General features: G+C 36.3%; 1 protein-coding gene across 1 annotated transcript in view; it reads right to left on the bottom strand.

The window, feature by feature from the left end:
- Positions 1 to 17,585, bottom strand: part of lingo1a (leucine rich repeat and Ig domain containing 1a) — a 109,253-nt gene extending 91,668 nt beyond the window's left edge. The window contains exon 1 of the mRNA XM_048158926.1: positions 17,329 to 17,585. The gene's annotated coding sequence lies outside the window, so the exon portion shown is untranslated. The remainder of the gene's footprint in view (positions 1 to 17,328) is intronic.
- Positions 17,586 to 18,811: the final 1,226 nt, after the last annotated feature.

Genomic DNA, 18,811 nt, shown 5'->3' with positions numbered 1-18,811 from the left:
TATTTATGCAATGATAGAGTCGAGAGCTCGGGGAGGGGGCGGAGAGTGCGAGCAATTAAAGGGGCCGCAGCCTGAATCGGCGCATTTCTAATTATGCCTCAAAATAGGCAGTTAAAAAAAATTAATTAAAAAAAAAATCTATGGGGTATTTTGAGCTGAAACTTCACAGACACATTCAGGGGACACCTTAGACTTATATTACATCTTGTAAAAAAACGTTCGATGGCACCTTTAAGGACTTTATTAACCCCCTGGAACCATATGGATTACTTTTATGATGAATGGATGCGCTTTTTTGGGCTTAAAAAAAAGGTATCATTCACTACCATTATAAAGAGCCAGGATATTTTTAAAAATAACTCTGACTGTGTTTGGCTGAAAGTCATATACACCTAGGATGGCTTAGGGATGAGTAAATTCTGGGATCATTTTCATTTTTGCGTGAACTAACCCTTTAATTGTTTAAATCTAAACTTCAAAGCCTACAAATGGAAAAAAAGCTTTAGACTAACTCCAAATTCTGAACTTTTTCCTCCAGTTTCACAGACAAGGCTTAACCTAGTCCGACTAAAATGCATGTTTGAGCTGTTTTAACTGAAAGCAACTTGTACTGACATATCCTAAAATATATCCATGCCAGTGTTTTGTCTCAAGATGCACAACAGTAATGTTTTTTTCTGAGGCATGTTTATAAAAGCTACTTAAATGTCCTAATCCTGGCTTAATCTAAACCCTGTCTGTGAAACCAAGTCCTAAACACAACGTTTAAATCCTAACACTTGAACATAAACCCTTAAAACTAAAACTAATTTAATCTCTAAACTTCAATCATAAACCTTTAACTCCAAAGTCTACAATCGTTGAGTATAAATGTTTAGGAATGCGCTTTAGAGTTAAGAAATTAAAATTAAATTTGTTTAATTTTTGTATAAACTCAAAAAAACGAATCCTAAAATTGTGGTACTGTTGGCTCTTACATGAGAAATTGCTTGCGATGTTAGTCATTTTTAATCATTTTCGATAAAAGCATCCACCAAATGACAAAATGTAAATCCTAAACTATAAAGTCTACAACCTAAACCTTGAAGACTAAATCTAATCCTAACCTCTCAGCTCCTTAACCCTAAGGCTTATGACATAAACTCAAAATGTCAACCCTAAATCCACACCATCGTTCTTAGAGTCCACTAGATCAGATACGCCACAGACAGGCACGAAGCCAGTGACATTGAGACCTCAGTCAGACGTGGACGTGATCCCTCAGAATGAAACATAGACTCATTACGGGCCGTCGGCCGGGTCTGAAGAAAGACATTCAAAGGCCATCATCTGAATGTTTCACTGGCGTCTCACGCTCCCTTCAGTTCCATTGCATCATTTGATGTGTCATGACACTCAGCGATCCCTCTGGACCGTGTGCGACGGCACATCATGGTGATACACACCCGCTGGAACCCCCTCAGTGGAGGGCTGGCCTGCTGCAGGGACTGTCTAGATTAATATTTGATGGCCTGCTCTGTCCCCTGGCAGCTTTCTGACTTTAATTAAGAGCCAGTATGGTCACTAATCTCTGTTTACGCAACACAGAGTCAACCTGAAGAGTGCTGTCAACATCCCAGCAGACCTTCGGAGCCAAACACACACGCCCAGATGAGACCAGAAGAGCAGAGCTACGACGACACACAGAGAGAGACGAGAAAGACAGATGCAGATCGGAGGAAATTGAAGTTTTTCTTGATTCTGTCATGTTTACGAAGGATTTCATGAAGTCCTGCTCCTTTCCAATAAGAGCTTTTGGGACATGGGAGAAAACAGAGGAAATGAAATCTCTGCAGGACATTATGAGAGATGTGTGCGATCTGTGACCGGTGGAAGATCTGATTTACTGTATCACATCGGCCAATCACTGATTCTCCCTTAATAATAAACTAATAGTTATTAGCTTTGCAATTATATTCTTTAAAAGACAACATGATATGATTGTCATCTAATCATTTGACTATGATATTATTAGCAAAAGTCATTTCAGAGGTGGAGAAAGTAATTACATTTTGATTATGAAAGACTATGAAAAACATTATTTTTCTTTAGTACTGATGGATCATGAACAAAAGACCAGGGACGTTTATTAAGACAGTAAATGTGGTTGATTTTCATATCATGCTGCTTTTAAAAGAAATAATTGTTTATTCCCCTCATATATGCTGTTCAAGTTCATTACTGAAGGAAAACAAAACAAATTTTTTATCAATATTAACTTCTTTAGTATTGAACTGTTGTATTAAAGATAAATACAGAACAACAGCACTATCTGATTTTATATATATATAGCGTTTAATTACCGCTCATTTGCGGTAATTAATCAGAATTATCCGCACACACACATTGGATTTGGCACAGGTTTTATGCCGGATACCCTTCCTGACACTATGACACACTCACACTCACTCCTACTGCCAATTTGGCATATCCAATCCACCTAACATGTCTTTGGACTGAAGATTCAAACACATAAGCTGGGTTAAAATTCGACTCTAATTGCCCACGAATCAAACAAATCTTGACATGTTTTAAGCCCAATGCACACTGCATGATTTGCCATCTAAGACAAATTTTGGGAATCACAAGATCAGAAGATTTATTTAAGAGTGCAACATGCTCACCAACATCCTAATTTTTTATTTTCACCTTTGAGATGAATTTCAGACTCTGAAGATGTTCTGACAGAAATTTTGGGTCAGAAAGTGACTTTTGCTACAACAACCATCTAATGAAGAACTAATAGGACCACAGAAATAAAAAAGTCGATTATATTTGATGATCATCTACTGTATATGATATACAGCATAACTCCAGTAACACTTTACAACAAGGTTGAATTACTACAAAAAACTTGAATTTATTTAAATTAATTTATAATATTGCTCACTGTGAATTCATGTTTGTTTATAATATTAAGTTATCTTAATTTATACAACTACAATGTTAAAGATGTATATGTAGAACATAGGTACTCGAGGACTCGATAAAGGATTCGGTCTCTCTAAACCCCTCCTTTCCCCAGAGCCTACTCTACTCTGATTGGTCAGATGGCCATTTGTTGTGATTGGTCTACCACTTACAGCATGTGTCGGAAACTAAACGGTCATTATCATATCTGAATTTCAGCTCCAGATCTTCCTCTGCACTTGTTTTACAGCAATACGAACAGTAGGGTAGAGTGGGGGAAAACGCCGCTCACGCACCGGATGCCGTGCGCAAGTGGTGTATTAGAGGTAAAAAATGATATAAATACTGTTCGGTTTCTCACACAAACTGATCGTTTCGTGTCTTGGGACATCAGTGTGTCGTCACGAGCCACAAGGTTTAATTTGGATTTGTCTGTGCATGTTTTTGTTTTACTCTCATAGATTTTGTTCCCATTGCCATGCATTATACGACTGACAGACCGCAACGGTTAGAGATAAAAATCATAATTTCTGTTCTACTGAAGAAACAAAGTCACCTACATCTTGGATGCCCTAGGGGTAAGCGGATAAACATCACATTTTCATTTTTGGGTGAAATATCCCTTTAACTTTTGTTTCACAGAAAAAAATGACACAGTCCTTAAAGGGGGCGTTTTCCCCCACCCTACCCTAACAATGGCATCGGTTTTACTATATAAATACGGGCTCAGGTCCTCATCCTATGGAAGTGCAGCAAAGTGGATGTGCTTTGGCAGCACAGAAAACAGTGTCTTCAAGACATGTCGACAACATGAACCAGACTCTTCCAGGCGTCTGTGAAAACTACAGTGTTTGAGGGTCAAAGTAGACGTTACAATGAAGACCACAGGCTGGCATTATGCAAATTTGTTACAAACCTACATAGGTTCCTGCAGGAACTGGAATCACTAATGACTAATTTCAGGACGTTCATAATCAGTTCTATCATTTTTGGGAGACAATAACTTTGATCTTTGAAACTTTGCAGACCTTTTACATTCACAAATAGCATGAAACTGCATGGAACTAAATCCATAAAATGATCCCATGATAGGAACCCCTATAGGAAGCGCCTGACAGAACCCTTTAAGGTTCTATATAGAACCATTCCTTCCAAAAGCGTATAATGTGAAAAGATCAGAAAAACAGAAATCCCATAGTGTGCACCAGGCTTAAGGGTTTCCTCTGTCATCCCCGTTGGGCTTCAGATATCCCATAATGTGCTACAGCTGTTTGGTGAAGCAGCCTGTAATGACATGAGGTGGCGCTCGTTTCTGGTGTTAATGATGCACATTCTGCTGTTTACATGGTTCTGGCCCATTACCTCAAGAGATTCCTCAGATCGGCTTTATTATTGTGCAGAAAAGCAACAATGACCTTTGTTTTTTCTTTTTCTGGAGAAGCCACTGTCAAAGGTTTATGTGACCGAATAAACAGGGAAAACTCAATGTAATTATTACAATCACCTTCAGTCAGACTCATAATGAAGTGTGACTAATTAGCTCCCAGACAGAGTTTGAACTGGCGTCTGTATTTGACACGCTGACTCTGTCGAGCATCACACCTGCTGCGCTATGGTTTATTCGTTCACACTTATATAATCACTGAGGAACAACTGGGCAAATTACAACTGGATAAAGTTAAAGGTGTTGTGGAACTTTTGTTTTAAATTAAGTCTACAGGTCATGTTAAATTTCTTATACCCAACAAAGCCGCAATTTAGTTTTACGTGACCATTTCCCCCACTTCCTTTTACCAAAGTCCTTTTAAGGCAAGTCATTTCACTCAGAGGCGATCTTTGAAACGCCTCTCGGGCAGCTATTTAAGTTGTGCAGGTCCTATCTTTTTGAATGGGGAAAAATCGAATTCTCCAAAGCTGTTCACCAAGCTTATCATTAATTTTTTTTTTAATTTGAAATCACCAATGAAATCTGACAACAACTGCCTCATAAGTTTTGTTTTTAAATGGTCAAATCATGACAAAAAAACTGTATTTTTCAGACTGGACCAGCCAACGTGCATGTGCAGTCCTAAGTGCACATCTCAGAAAAATGCATTACCCCCAACACTGGACTTCATCAATTGGCGACTGCCTCTTTTATTTAGAAGCTGGACAAAAGATTTTTCTCCTTTGTCGAAAATTCAGTCCCAGGTTTTGCCTTCGGTTGAAAATTTGGTTCCCGGGTTTCCCCTCGGTTAACATCGTGTTCCAGGGGTGGGGGGTTGAAATCGTGGGGCCCCCCTATTGTCACCACCGTTCGCAGCGCTAGCAATGGCTCTGCTGGTCAGGACATGTTCTTAGTCTACGTAGTACATTAAATGTTTTTTCTAATAAATCAAGCAAAATTTTGGTTAACACTTTCGATGGTCCACTTTAGACTTTCTACTCACTTTTCAACTACATGTCAACTAACTCTCATTATAGTATTAGTAAACTGTCTGATTAATATCTGCTAACACTTTACTTTGATTGTCCCCCAACAGACATTCTACTATCTTTCCATTTATAGTGCACCATCTTTGTACAGTTGTGGCCAGAATTATTAGCCCCCTTCATAAATATGATCAAAGATGACTCAAAAAATAAATCTGCATTGTTTATCCTTTTGATCTTTAATTTATAAAATTAGCAAAAATCTAACCAGAGACCATTCCTTCATAAAGAATCTCTCCAGATCCTTCAGATTCCAGCTCGATATTGGTGCTTCTTCTCTTCAGTTCACTCCACTCATTTTCTTTAGGGTTCAGGTCAGAGGACTGGGATGGCCATGGCAAAAGCTTCATTTTGTGCTCAGTGACACATTTTTGTGCTGGTTTTGATGTTTGTTTTGGATCACTGTCCCGACGGATGATCCAACCACAGCCCATTATAAGATTTCTAGCAGAAGTGGTCAGGTTTTGATCTTTTATCTGTTGGTATTTGATAGAATCCATGATATGATATATCTGAACAAATTGTCCAGGACCTCCAGCACAAAAATAGGCCCACAACATTAAAGATCCAGCAGTATATTTAACCGTGGGCATGGGGCACTTTTATCCATGTGTGCACCAAACCCATCTGGTGGGTTTGCTGCCAAGAAGCTCTTGTTTTAGTTTCATCTGACCATAGAAGCTCGTCCCGTTTGAAGTTCCAGTCTTGTCTGACAACTGAATATGCTGGAGATTGTTTCTGGATGAGAGCAGAGGATTTTTCTTGAAACCCTCCCGAACAACTTGTGGGGATGTAGGTACTTTTGATAAATTTTTTTTAGGCTTTCTGAGATTCAAGACTCAACTAATCTCTGCAATTCTCCAGCTGTGATCCTTGGAGAGTCTTTGGACACTTAAACATTCCTCCTCACTGCGCATTAGGATGATTTTTACACACGTCCTCTTATAGGCAGATTTGTAACATCTTTAGTTGATTGGAACTTCTCAATTATAGCCCTGATAGTGGAAATGGGGATTTTCAATGCTTCAGTTATTTTCTTACAGCCACTTTCTATTTTGTGAAGCTCGACAAGCATTTGCTACACATCAGAACTATATTCTTTGTTTTTTCTCATTGTGATGAATGATTAAGGAAATTTGGCCTTTGTGTTTCCTCATGTTTATACTCCTGTGGAACAGGAAGTCATGGCTGGACAATTTCATGTTCATGATCACCCTGGTGTGCTAAAAAAAATGTAAATATGAATGGGAATATACTTCAGAGATATTTTACTCCTAAAAAATTCTAGGGGTGCTAATAATTGTGGGCAACGTGTTTTGGAGAAAAACATTTATTTCTTAATGTTATTTTCCCCCCACTTTCAATTCTTTTCCTTCAATGAAAGGTTAGATTTTTGCTAATTTTATGAATTAAAGATCAAAAGGATAAACAATGCAGATTTATTTTTAGAGTCATCTTTGATCATATTTATGAAGGGGGCTAATAATTCTGGCCACAACTGTATAACTAAAATTTTTGCTATGACCCACGTAGTTAAACTGTCTGCTACTGTACCTTTAAGAAATGTAAATGAAATTCAATAAATGTAATCTCCACATATCAATGTACAGTCGTTCATCCGAATGGGCCAAATCCCTAAAAAACTGATGTAAATCAGCAGTCATTTGCACTGTAACAAAAGATTTTCCTAAGTTGTTAATTGAAGTAAGTTTTACAAGAGAATACTATTTAAGTCTACTTCAAAATTTCATGTGTTGAGCTCATGGTTGTGACGTCCAATGAGATTCCAGTGAGGGCGGAGCTTCACAGAAACAATGCTGCAAAAATATTGAAGGGAAAAAAGTAGTTTTGCTTATCGTTTGTCATTGGGGTAGACTGCTGTTGTGGGCTCCCATCTGAAATCGTGTTCTGGGGAGGGGAGGGTCCCCCTTGGTTGAAAATTCAGTCCCCGATTTTCTCCTTTGTCGAAAAGTTTTTCCCCTCGGTTGAAAATTTGGTCCCCGGTTTTCCCCTCAGTTGAAATCGTGTTCCAGGGGTGGGGGGTTGAAATCGTGGGGCCCCCCTTAAGGCCAGGGGCCCCTAGAATCGTCACCACCATTTACAGCGATGGTCCACTTTAGACATTCTACTCACTTTTCAACTACATGTCAACTAACTCTTATAGTATTAGTAAACTGTCTGATTAATATCTGCTAACACTTTATTTTGATGGTCCACCAACAGACATTCTACTATCTTTGCATCTACTAACCCAAACTCTAACACCCAACCCTAATCTAACAGTCTATTCTATAATTGGCAGAATGTCTAAAGTGGACCACTGAAATAAAATGTAACTAAATTTTGTTTCTATTTGGTCTCATGCTATTAAAAAAAAGCTTTTTTCAATACCAGAAACTACAGTATTTACAGTGTATTCCTTACCAAAAACAGTCAGAAGTGGCCTAAAGACAACAGACTGTTTATGTCAGTACATCTAATGTTTAAATGCTTTTAAATAAAACACATGTGATTATTTCACGCTCATGTAGTTTTGGATATTTAAGCAGATTTAGCTCTCGGGATGTGTAATGTGTGAGGTCATACTGAGGTTGTAAAGGATTATGTCACAGACGGTTTATGGGGCTTTTTGCCCTTTTAGGTTACTATTAATATGCGAAAGGGCATTTTTTAAAATATTAATTTATGAAATTACTGCCGTGAACAGATGTCGGGGATTTTAACCTGCGACGAGTTACTCTATTTAATTAACATTGAGTTGGGAAATTGCTCTTGAACTGTGAGCTCAGCGCTGATTAATGGAGGGTGATTTTTTCCAGATGGAGGGTTTAGTTGAGACATAGATCAGACTGAGAGGTGATTTCTAACGTAATCATGAATAGTTCATACTCAGCAGATACTCCTACTGTAATGTTAGTACGACGGAGCGCAGTTTGGCGCAACTTAATAGAGCGTTACGGGAGCTCATTGCTCCTGGACAACACCCGGAGCTCCTTCATGGCAAATCAGCGCTGACCGAAATACAAAACGGAAATGGTCATAAAATAAATATTAATAATACTAAGCTCAGTTAGAAATTTTAAAGTCCTTTAAAGTCCCCCTGTGGTGAAAATCAAGTTTTTAATGTTGTATCTGGTGTTTTTAACAATCTTTAAGACAAACCAAACCAAATTCACTATTCAACACCATTGCTGAGTATTTTCTCTTCAAATCTGCAGTGAAAAAAAGAAATCTCTGGTGTTTCTGATGTCACAAACTACCTTGTAACCAATCACAACAATGTGCCTGTGAGCTTTAGCATATCATTAACTGACCGTGCAAAGGAGTCTCAAAAGAAAGTAATCCCGGTATATTTTTCTGTTTTAGATTTAGCAATATAGCGGGTGTATGATGAATATTACAATGTTATGATGAACTATTCTCCAATGACGTTCTGATCATTAATTATCATTATGTGTCTGACGTTGCAAAAAGCGATACCATTGTGCAGCGTTTACCTCAGTAAGTTGACCGAGTGGATCTCTGAGCTCGTGCGAGTGAGTGGAGGCGGGGCTAATTATCATATTCAAAGATCCGTGTATATTAAATGAGGCAAGGGTGTAGAATTACATTCAAGCTATTTTAAGGCATTAATAATTTTTCACAGGAAAAAAAAACATTTAAATATGTCATTTTGGTGAACAAAGATGAGTTTTAAGGGACAAAAATGATTGACTACAGGGGGACTTTAAGGCACATATAAAATATGACTATATTTGTAAGCAACATTTCCCTCATCCAGTATCTTGATTGAAAACTTTGATTGTTATTGCAATGCATTCTGGGATAGTCTTATTTAACAGCTAACTGATGTGAATTTTGCAACATACTCTATGATGGCGATAACAATAACTAGAGAGCTTGATACTTTTATGTATATGATTTTATGTATTTTACACAATATTTACTCAAAAGCAATGTTATTTATTTAAATTATAATTAATAAGTTTATTACTTGAGTTATTATTAGTTTAATATAACTATTTAAATTACGATTAGTTAATTTGTTTTCATTTAAATTTTACTTAAATTTATACTAATTTTGTTGTGTTTTTGTCATTTATTTTTTTAAATATGTCTATATAGTTTTCATGAATTTTTATTTCAGTATTAGTTTTACTTATTTTAGTTAAACTAAATTAAAATGAGAAATTTTGCTTTGACTAGCTGAAATAAAATTTCATTTTTTTTTTTTTTTTTTTAGTTAACATTTATGTTATTTCAAGTACCAAATGTTTTTATTATTATTTTAGTTTTGGTTTTAGCTAACAATAATAACCCTAATGAAAACACAATGTTTATTCATTGGAAAGATCCAAAGTCTAAAGAGACATTTTTTCAAGGAGAGATATTTTGTGAAGTACATTTTTTGTTCGTAATCAAATCCGGCCTAATCATGCAATTTAAAAATAAATAAATAAAAAAGTAAAATTGTAACTGATTTTGGCAGCTTTGTGAAGCCCCGTCCATCTCAGAGTAAAAAATAAAACAGATAATTATGGGATAAAGTTTTTAAAAAGACATATATGTACATATATATACATATTTATATATGAAATGAAATCTTAAAATCCATCCAAAATTCTTAAAACCAATTCAAAATTGCATTTAAAACTCACTTAGTTCAAAAATCTGAGCAAGGCATGACGGTTCAAGAAGGTAATAATCTCAAAATTTATAAAAATTAATCAACATGGCCAACACACCAGTGTACCACAAGCACTACTTGCGCAAAGTCCATGCAACTCAATCAAAACGAAGTATTTAATAAAACAGGATAAGAGCCTTTGTGTCGGGAATGCCCATCTAGATAGGCAGCGCACTAGGATTTGGAACAGCGTCTGTCTTTGCTCAGGCTGTTAATGAGCTGAATTCAATCACCTCTTTTTGATTGCAGGGGGCTGGAGGTGAGACAGGAAGACGTGCGACAGCATTTCTTATTCGCACGAGAATCTCCACAACCATTTCATTACCAAAGCACTTCAAAAGCAATCAGCTCTGACGGCAGAGATTTCAAAGGTGCGTTCACCCAAGGATACGCTCGCTTTTGTAGAGCTTCATGCAAAACACCAGCTGAAAAACAAAAGGAGAGCTGAACACGACTGGTCGCTGAATTTCTCAATACAGCTTATAGAACAAAATTAAAATAAACATGATTTTACTTTTCGTAAAGTGAAACAGGACATTCAATGGGAATGTAGGTTGATTTTATCCATTGGGAATTGATTGGATCATTAAAAGTTGGGGTAGAACTTGGTGACGTGAGGTAAAGTCATTTCAGGGGAAAGCATTTTTAATCAAAGATTATGCAGACAGGATATACATTTAAGGAAGTAAATAGGGTCCATTTTGATTTCATGTTGACTTAAACTGTCCCCGTCACGCATTTGTTTGTTTACTTGTTTGTTTCTTTTAGTCATTATTTGTCTGTCTCTTTCTCTCTTACATTAGACTGAAATCCCACATTAATTCTGACAGAGAAAATGGAGCGGGGAAATTTTTTTAATCACCAAGGTAATTAAAATAATATAGTTCTAAAATTGAGAGACAGAGAGAAAGAGAGATGACAAGATTGTGTTTACAGTCTTATATGATTTCATGAGTGCATCAGTATTAATATTGCGCATTAGTAGTGAAATGTAATTTTGAGATAACGCAAGGCAATTATGATGAATCAAATTACTTTCGTTTCAGAAAGAAGTCAGTCGTTCAGGTAGTGTATGCAGTTGTTTGCGTCACAATGACAAAAATCATTTTCCCAATGAGTAATTTTGACTTGTTTCCAGTAGAGCTGAACAAATAATGTTAAAAGATTGCAATCTCAAACACCCACATGACTTTTGATAAAATCACACCGGAACAATCAATGTTTGTTCGGGCTGCCGCTGAGCCAGGGAGAGCGGGTGTCATGTTTAGGTATGAAACAGATTAACAAACCAAACTGGAATAAAAGTTTATATTTCAGATATAAACACTGATGTCTTTGCAAATCAGCCTTTGAAAGTAACTTGGCGCTTCAAATGACGTTTTGTATAAATTACATCGTTACACCAGTAGGTGGAGACAAGTGACAGCTGAAAAAATGTTTTTGCATTGAATCACTCATTTAAAGGGTTAGTTCACCCAAAAATGAAAATTCTGTCATTAATTAACTGCATCATGAAGCTTCTTTTTTTTCAAATCAGTGGTTCCGAGCATTTATCAAACTGCCAAATCACGTGATTTTAGTAAACGAGGCTTTGTTACATCATAAGTGTTTTGAAACGTTACGAAATTTCAATGGTTCACCACTGTGGGGCGTGACTTTGGCAGTTTGATACGCGCTCTGAACCACTGATTCGAAACAAAAGATTCGTAAAGCTTCGAAGCTTCATGAAGCAGTGTTTTGAAATCGCCCATCACTAGATTGTTTTTATTTTTTGTCGCTTCATAACATTAAGGTTGAACCACTGTAGTCACATAAACTGTTTTAAATATGTCTTTAGTAGCTTTCTGGGCATCTGAAAGTGTAAATTATCTTGCTGTCAATGCAGGCCTCATTGTGTCATCGGATTTCATCAAAAATATCTTAATTTGTGTTCTGAAGATGAATGAACAGGTGTGGAACGACATGAGGGTGAGTAATTAATGACAGAATTTTAATTTTTGGGTGAACTAACCATTTAAGAGATTCGTACAAAAATGCTGATTCATCCAGTAATGAAACAAGTACAATATTTATGAGTGAGTCATTGAATCATTCATTCTATGGAGACCCTAAAGGGATATAGTAATGGAAAAAAAATATGCGTTCTCTTGCAAATGTTTTGCGTCAGCAGCAATTAACATTTTGTCAGAAACTCTAGTAAATTACACGTTATTTTGTTTAGTTGTCAGTTCAAAATATACACTCTAAATAAAAAATGCTGGGTTAAAAACAACCCAAGTTGGGTTGAAAATTGACAAACCCAGCGATTGGGTTAAATGTTTGCCCAACTTGCTGGGTAGTTTTATTTGACCCAACTATTGTTTTGCTTGCTTAACCCAAAATATGTTGGAAATGAACATTTATTAATAAGTTTAATGAATAATAATTAAACAATAAACATTTATTAAATTGCTTAATAATAATAAATTAAAAATAAATTTAAATTTAAAAAATAAAATAAATAAAATAAAATCACCTTTTGATTATTATTGTTGGTTCTAGTAATTATGTGCTTGATTTTTAATTTCCAGCCTATTTTGGGTTCATTTTAAGCCAGCCATATAGTCATTTTTAAACAAAAGTTGAGTTAAATAAAACTGCCCAGCATGTTGGGCAAACATTTAACCCAACCACTGGGTTAAAACAACCCAATCGCTGGGTTTGTCCAGTTTCAACCCAACTTGGGTTGATTTAACCCAGCATTTTACACCCAGAGTGTAGCTAACCATCAGGAACAAGTTTATTTATTATAGTGATTTATAGAATATATCTTTATATATATATATATATATATATATATATATATATATATATATATATATATAAAACTAATATATAACTAATATTTTATCTAATACAAATCAATTAAATACTTTTAATTTAAAAACATTTTCTTGTTTAATGCATCTAGCAAAACAAAAACAAAGATACATTGGCTAAATTGAATTCTTTTATACTGCACAAGTCATATATATATTACTTTTTATAATAATTTTATTGTAATTTTGCATCCTTTTTGAAGCTTAAAAGTGGCAGTCCACATGCAAAAAAAATTTTTGTTTTATTTAAACTTTTCCTTCAATATTTTATGCTTTTTAAATAAATGTCTTTATAGAAAACCCGGTGAAAATACGGATTAAGAAAAAGCTTTTGGAGTGCATCATTTAATGACTCATCCTTGTTGAACTCCATAAAAACCCTTCCTGACTACGCACAATGTCCTCTGTCTCCTTTAAAAGCTTTTATTGTGACTGCTGTCATTGTCCTCTCCGACATGAATAACAGCAGTCTTCTGTTCGCACGCCTCTGGATCAGAGAATCGGCCGTTCATACACACCGTTCTCACCCCAATTTAGCTGCAAATTAAATGTCAGAGTCTGGCACGGAATTCTGATCAGGAAACGCTCAGACGAGGGCAATTTGTCTTTGATAAAAGGCGGCGAACAGACTTTTCCGTTTTCATTAAACGTGTTAAAAGAACAGATGTACGCGAGATGGATTCTATCTGTCAGGGGTTTGACGGTTATCAACCCAAAGCAACACCATCCAGAACAATCAGATCTGCTCTGAGGAGAGCACAGAACATCGAACATGACACGGATGGATCTGGGAATATAAGGTCACGCTCTCTCTCCATCGCTCTGTCTTTCTCTTTCGCTCTTTCGTACGTGATAATCCATCCTGATCTTCGTGTCGGGTTGGAGGCAGAGCTGAGAGTGATGGCCTGGAGCTTGACGTGCGTCAAACATCACAGGCACATTTCAGATCCTGTACGTACCTGAAAACACATATTCTCCGTTACAGATGTTTGATAGATCCCTAACAGGCTTCTGAACCAAAAGCTGCTCATTGAGCAGAAGCGCTACAGGCGGAAGGTCACGCGGAAGACATTGTTGGCCGGGAATGTGCCTTAACCATCTTCAACAATGAGTTCCTGAACAAAATCCACTTCATGTTCCCCCGGGAAGTCGCTTTTCTTTGCCAAAAGAAAGATTAGTCTTCCTCTATGAAGCTGCCAGAGGCTGCAAGGCAAGCTTTCTGTGGAGTGCTGATGTCCACCTGGAGCTTCTTCAGTTCATCAAGAGCAAGGCCTCCTGCACGAACAGATCCTCGGGGTACTGCGAAACCTCATCCATCTTTACTGAAAGTGCATAAAACCGACAATGAGAACGTATGAAAGCAGAACAGCGAGTTTTCACGGCTACAAAATTCATCTGCACGACACGTGATGTTTTGCACCCCCAAACGAGGGGAAATGGGATTAGGAGATGGCACAAGATGAATTCAAACCCCCATTTGAGCACCAAGACTCAACGTGCTGGAACTGAAAACTGACCGCCAATCTCATCCCCGATGCGACATGATCGATATGCGTTATTGAGGTGGCTATGGATCTGCCAAGAGAAAAGGCTTTTAACCAAAGAAACAGGCAAAAGAAATTATGCAAATCACAAAATTACTGCTGAATGCATTTTGCATGCAAGAATTCCCAAACTAGTGGGAAATATCGCTCCACCACTATAATCCAAGCACTTGATATGGCATTTTGCAATTCTGAAAGCGCGCTCGACTGCACATGTGACTTGATATATGCCGTCTTCACCATCATAACTGATGCCATGACAAGAATAGCAATGATTTAAATACTTACAACGATTTAATTTAAATAATTAAATAAATTAAATAAATAAGCCAAAAAAAAAAAAAAAACGGGAAAATTACTTTAAAAAATGAAAATAAAAAGCAATATTAAATATTAAAAATAAATAAAATTAAAATTAGTCAAATTATAAAATATATACATATTTAATATTAAAGCAAATCACATAAAATGTAAACAAAATTAGTCAAATTACAAAAATAAAAAACAAGAGTTAATTAAAAAATATAAATTAAAAAATAAAAATAAACAAAACTTAAAAAAAAATACTTTTAAAAATAAAAAAATAAAATAAAATTAAAAATAAAGTTCAAATTAAAATAAGTAGTCAAATGACAAAAATAAAAATGTTACTTAAAAAATAAAATTAAATAAAAAATAAAAATATATTAAATATCAAAAAATAAAATTGGTCAAATGACAAAAATAAAAAAAATTGTTAATTTAAAAAAATAAATTAAATAAACAAGCAGCTAAATTATGAAAATAAAAACTAAAATATATAATACATCAATATAAAATGTAATATAATTTGGAAATAATATTAAAAAAACTTAAAATGATTAAAACTGTGCAATAAATTTTTTTTTTTTTAAATATACATTGAAAATTTAAAAAAAACATTAGCGTAATTAGGGCCTAGTTAACTGCAGTGTTGGAGGTTGAATACGATTTTACTTCTGTGTTTATGATTGAAACTGGATATGTAGGTTGGGACTTGATTTTATCCAATGGGAACTGACTGGATCATGAAAAGTTGGGGCAAACTTGATGGCATGAGGCAAAAAGTACAGTAATTTCAGAGAAAAGCATTTGTAATCAAAGATTATGAAGACAAAATATGTTTTTAAGAAAGTAATTAGGGTTCCTTTTAATTTCATGTTGACCTATGCTATTTCCATTGCTTTGATAATCAGCCACTCATTTATTTGATTACTCACGTTTCTTTTAGTCATGAAATGACTGATAATGTGGAATATGTCTGTCTCATATTATATTAAAATGGAAGAAAATAATACTTCGCCCCTCAAACTCATTTAAGGTCCATACATACAGTATCTGATGTGGTCAATGAAAACAAAAACAGCCAAATGAATCAATGAACAGATATCTTAAGACGTGCATAATGAGTCTTTGATGAGTTTAGCACCTTTAGCACAAACTAGCAGGCCTTCCCCCAAAGTCATCAAACTCCCAGTGCCATAAACTCTGCTGAGCTCACAACAAAAGCAAGAACTGATGCCAGAGGATCTGTGTACGTCTCAATCCGTCTCACCGTCTTACCTCCAGACTCATCAATCACTAATACAGTCCCTGAGAACACTGGGAATCCGGACGTATCGCGATTTCACTCGACTAACTCTGACCGCAAGGTAATATTTCATAAATGAATTAACTTCTCAGTGGCAGATGTGATTAGATAGAGTATCTAAGAGAAAAGAAGACAGGAAACGCTCCTGCACTGCAAAAAATGATGTCCGGCCTCAGTATTTTTGTCGTTTTCCAGTACAAATATCGAAACATTCTGAAATCAAGATACATTTACTCTTATTTCATGAAAAATTAACCAAAATTAAGTAAGGTTTTGCTTTTTCTTGTTTTAAGGAAACTCACTTTATTTGAATTCATTTTTGCTTCTTAAGTAAATGTATCTTGATTTAAGAATGTTAAAGACTGAGGAAGAACATCATTTTTTGCAGTGTGTTTGTGATCATGTGACATCGGCCACAATAAACAGTCATTGTTCAGTTGGAAGAAGATATTCCCCATGATGTGCCGTGTCACTACATACAAATCTGAAATAATATATGTGATGAAAACGACATGGTTTGGGCATAACCATGCAAAAGAGATGCTTTAGAAAGCATACTAATAACTTACAGCTATTGATTGAGGTATGAACAATGATCATTCACTGCATGCAGGCAAACTAAAATGTCCAAGAAGCGTTTCTGTCACGCGTGAATGTTTCCTAAATTCCCTCTGGACTTTATTTTTTTTAGCTTTTTAACTGGTGGGGAGAGAAGTGGAAACTGCTATTCTACCCGTGACGCCTAATCACATTTCTCTCTTATTAGTTTCCGAGCGCACCGAGTGAAATTAAGGTTGAAGTGGCCAAATCTAATAAATATTGATGCTCATTACAGTCTCTTAGAGCCTTCTCTACCTGTCTCACTCTCTCTCCGTGTCGCCCGTTCGCTTTTCTAGATGTGTCAGCTGTACCCAGAATGCCTTCCAGCCCCTCCCATCCCGCTCTTTAAACGATCTGCCTGGCAGAGAAACTGGCTTGTATCCGAACGAATGTACCGATGAAAGCATTTCTCTGGACTAAATATAGACGTCAAACACTTTGATGTCTGAAATATTAACGGATATCTCTTGCAAACATGCTCCAAAAAAAATCAGAGCTGCTTTATTTGATGCCAAACCGGTGCACACTTCCCCAAAGAGCGCAAACTGAGAAGAGCTTTACCTCCAAACATCTCCCTCGGTCACTGAGAGTAATAAAAACACCTCTTACCGGAGGTTTAACAGCAGTCGGATGTGTCTGTGTTAACGTGTGTCCGTATCCACAGGGGCGGAATTATATCCAGAATGCTGATGCGGTCCGGACTCCTCATAAAACACAACCTTGATGAAGAGCTTGCAGACGCATCCGTGATCCACCTGCATCCAACATGCATGAACACACAAGCACGCTCCAACCACACCGACACACACTCGAGCAGAGGGCGTACCTACAGTCAGCCAACAGAGAGGTAGAGTGAGAGACGGAGAGAGGGAGAGAGAGAGAGAGAGAGAGAGAGAGAGAGGGGAGAGCGTTAGGACGGCACAAGGTGGAGGGAGGAAGTGGAGTGTGGGAAACAGAGAGAGAGAGAGAGACAAAGATGCACCAATCACGTTTGTTCTCTTCATTGCCATCACAGTAGCCGTTTTCTGATGGAACAAACTGTCCCATGGGGGAGAAAAATTACAAATGAGATCTCTGGAATATCTCAGTGATTTCTCCTACAATGTAAAATATGAATAAAATGAAAAAAATGGAAAATGGAAGATGGAAAAGAGAGAACCCCGCACATGACATGCAAGAAAAAAAAGAAGTAAATTGTGCGCACGATTTACTAATTAGTTTCCTAATTTTGCTAAACCGTGCACTTGATTTACTATTTCGTTTCCTCATTTTGCTAAATCGTGCGCACGATTTACTAATTTGTTTCCTCATTTTGCTAAAACGTGCGCTTGATTTACTATTTCGTTCCCTCATTTTGCTAAATCGTGCGCACGATTTACTATTTCGTTCCCTTGATTTGATAAATCGTGCGCACAATTTACTATTTCGTTTCCTCATTTTGCTAAATCGTGCGCACGATTTATTATTTTGTTCCCTCGATTTGCTAAATCGTGCGGACGATTTACTATTTTGTTTCCTCGATTTGCTAAATCGTGTGGACGATTTACTATTTCGTTTCCTCGATTTGCTAAATCGTGCAGACGATTTACTATTTTGTTTCCTCGATTTGCTAAATCGTGTGGACGATTTATTATTTTGTTCCCTCGATTTGCTAAATTGTGTGCACATTTTACTATTTCGTTCCCTTGATTTGCTAAATCGTGCACACAATTTACTATTTCGTTTCCTCAATTTGCTAAATCGTGCACAATTTACTAATTTGTTCCCTTGATTTACTAAATCGTGCACACAATTTATTATTTTGTTCCCTCGATTTGCTAAATCGTGCACACAATTTATTATTTTGTTCCCTCGATTTGCTAAATCGTGCACACAATTTATTATTTTGTTCCCTCGATTTACTAAATCGTGCACACAATTTATTATTTTGTTCCCTCGATTTGCTAAATCGTGCACACAATTTATTATTTTGTTCCCTCGATTTGCTAAATCGTGCACACAATTTATTATTTTGTTCCCTCGATTTGCTAAATCGTGCACACAATTTATTATTTTGTTCCCTCGATTTGCTAAATCGTGCACACAATTTATT

The sequence above is a fragment of the Megalobrama amblycephala genome, linkage group LG15, assembly GCF_018812025.1.
Source record: "Megalobrama amblycephala isolate DHTTF-2021 linkage group LG15, ASM1881202v1, whole genome shotgun sequence".
NCBI lineage: Eukaryota > Metazoa > Chordata > Actinopteri > Cypriniformes > Xenocyprididae > Megalobrama > Megalobrama amblycephala.
Note: the sequence above shows the minus strand (reverse complement) of the source record. Positions and strands in the feature narration are given on the sequence as shown.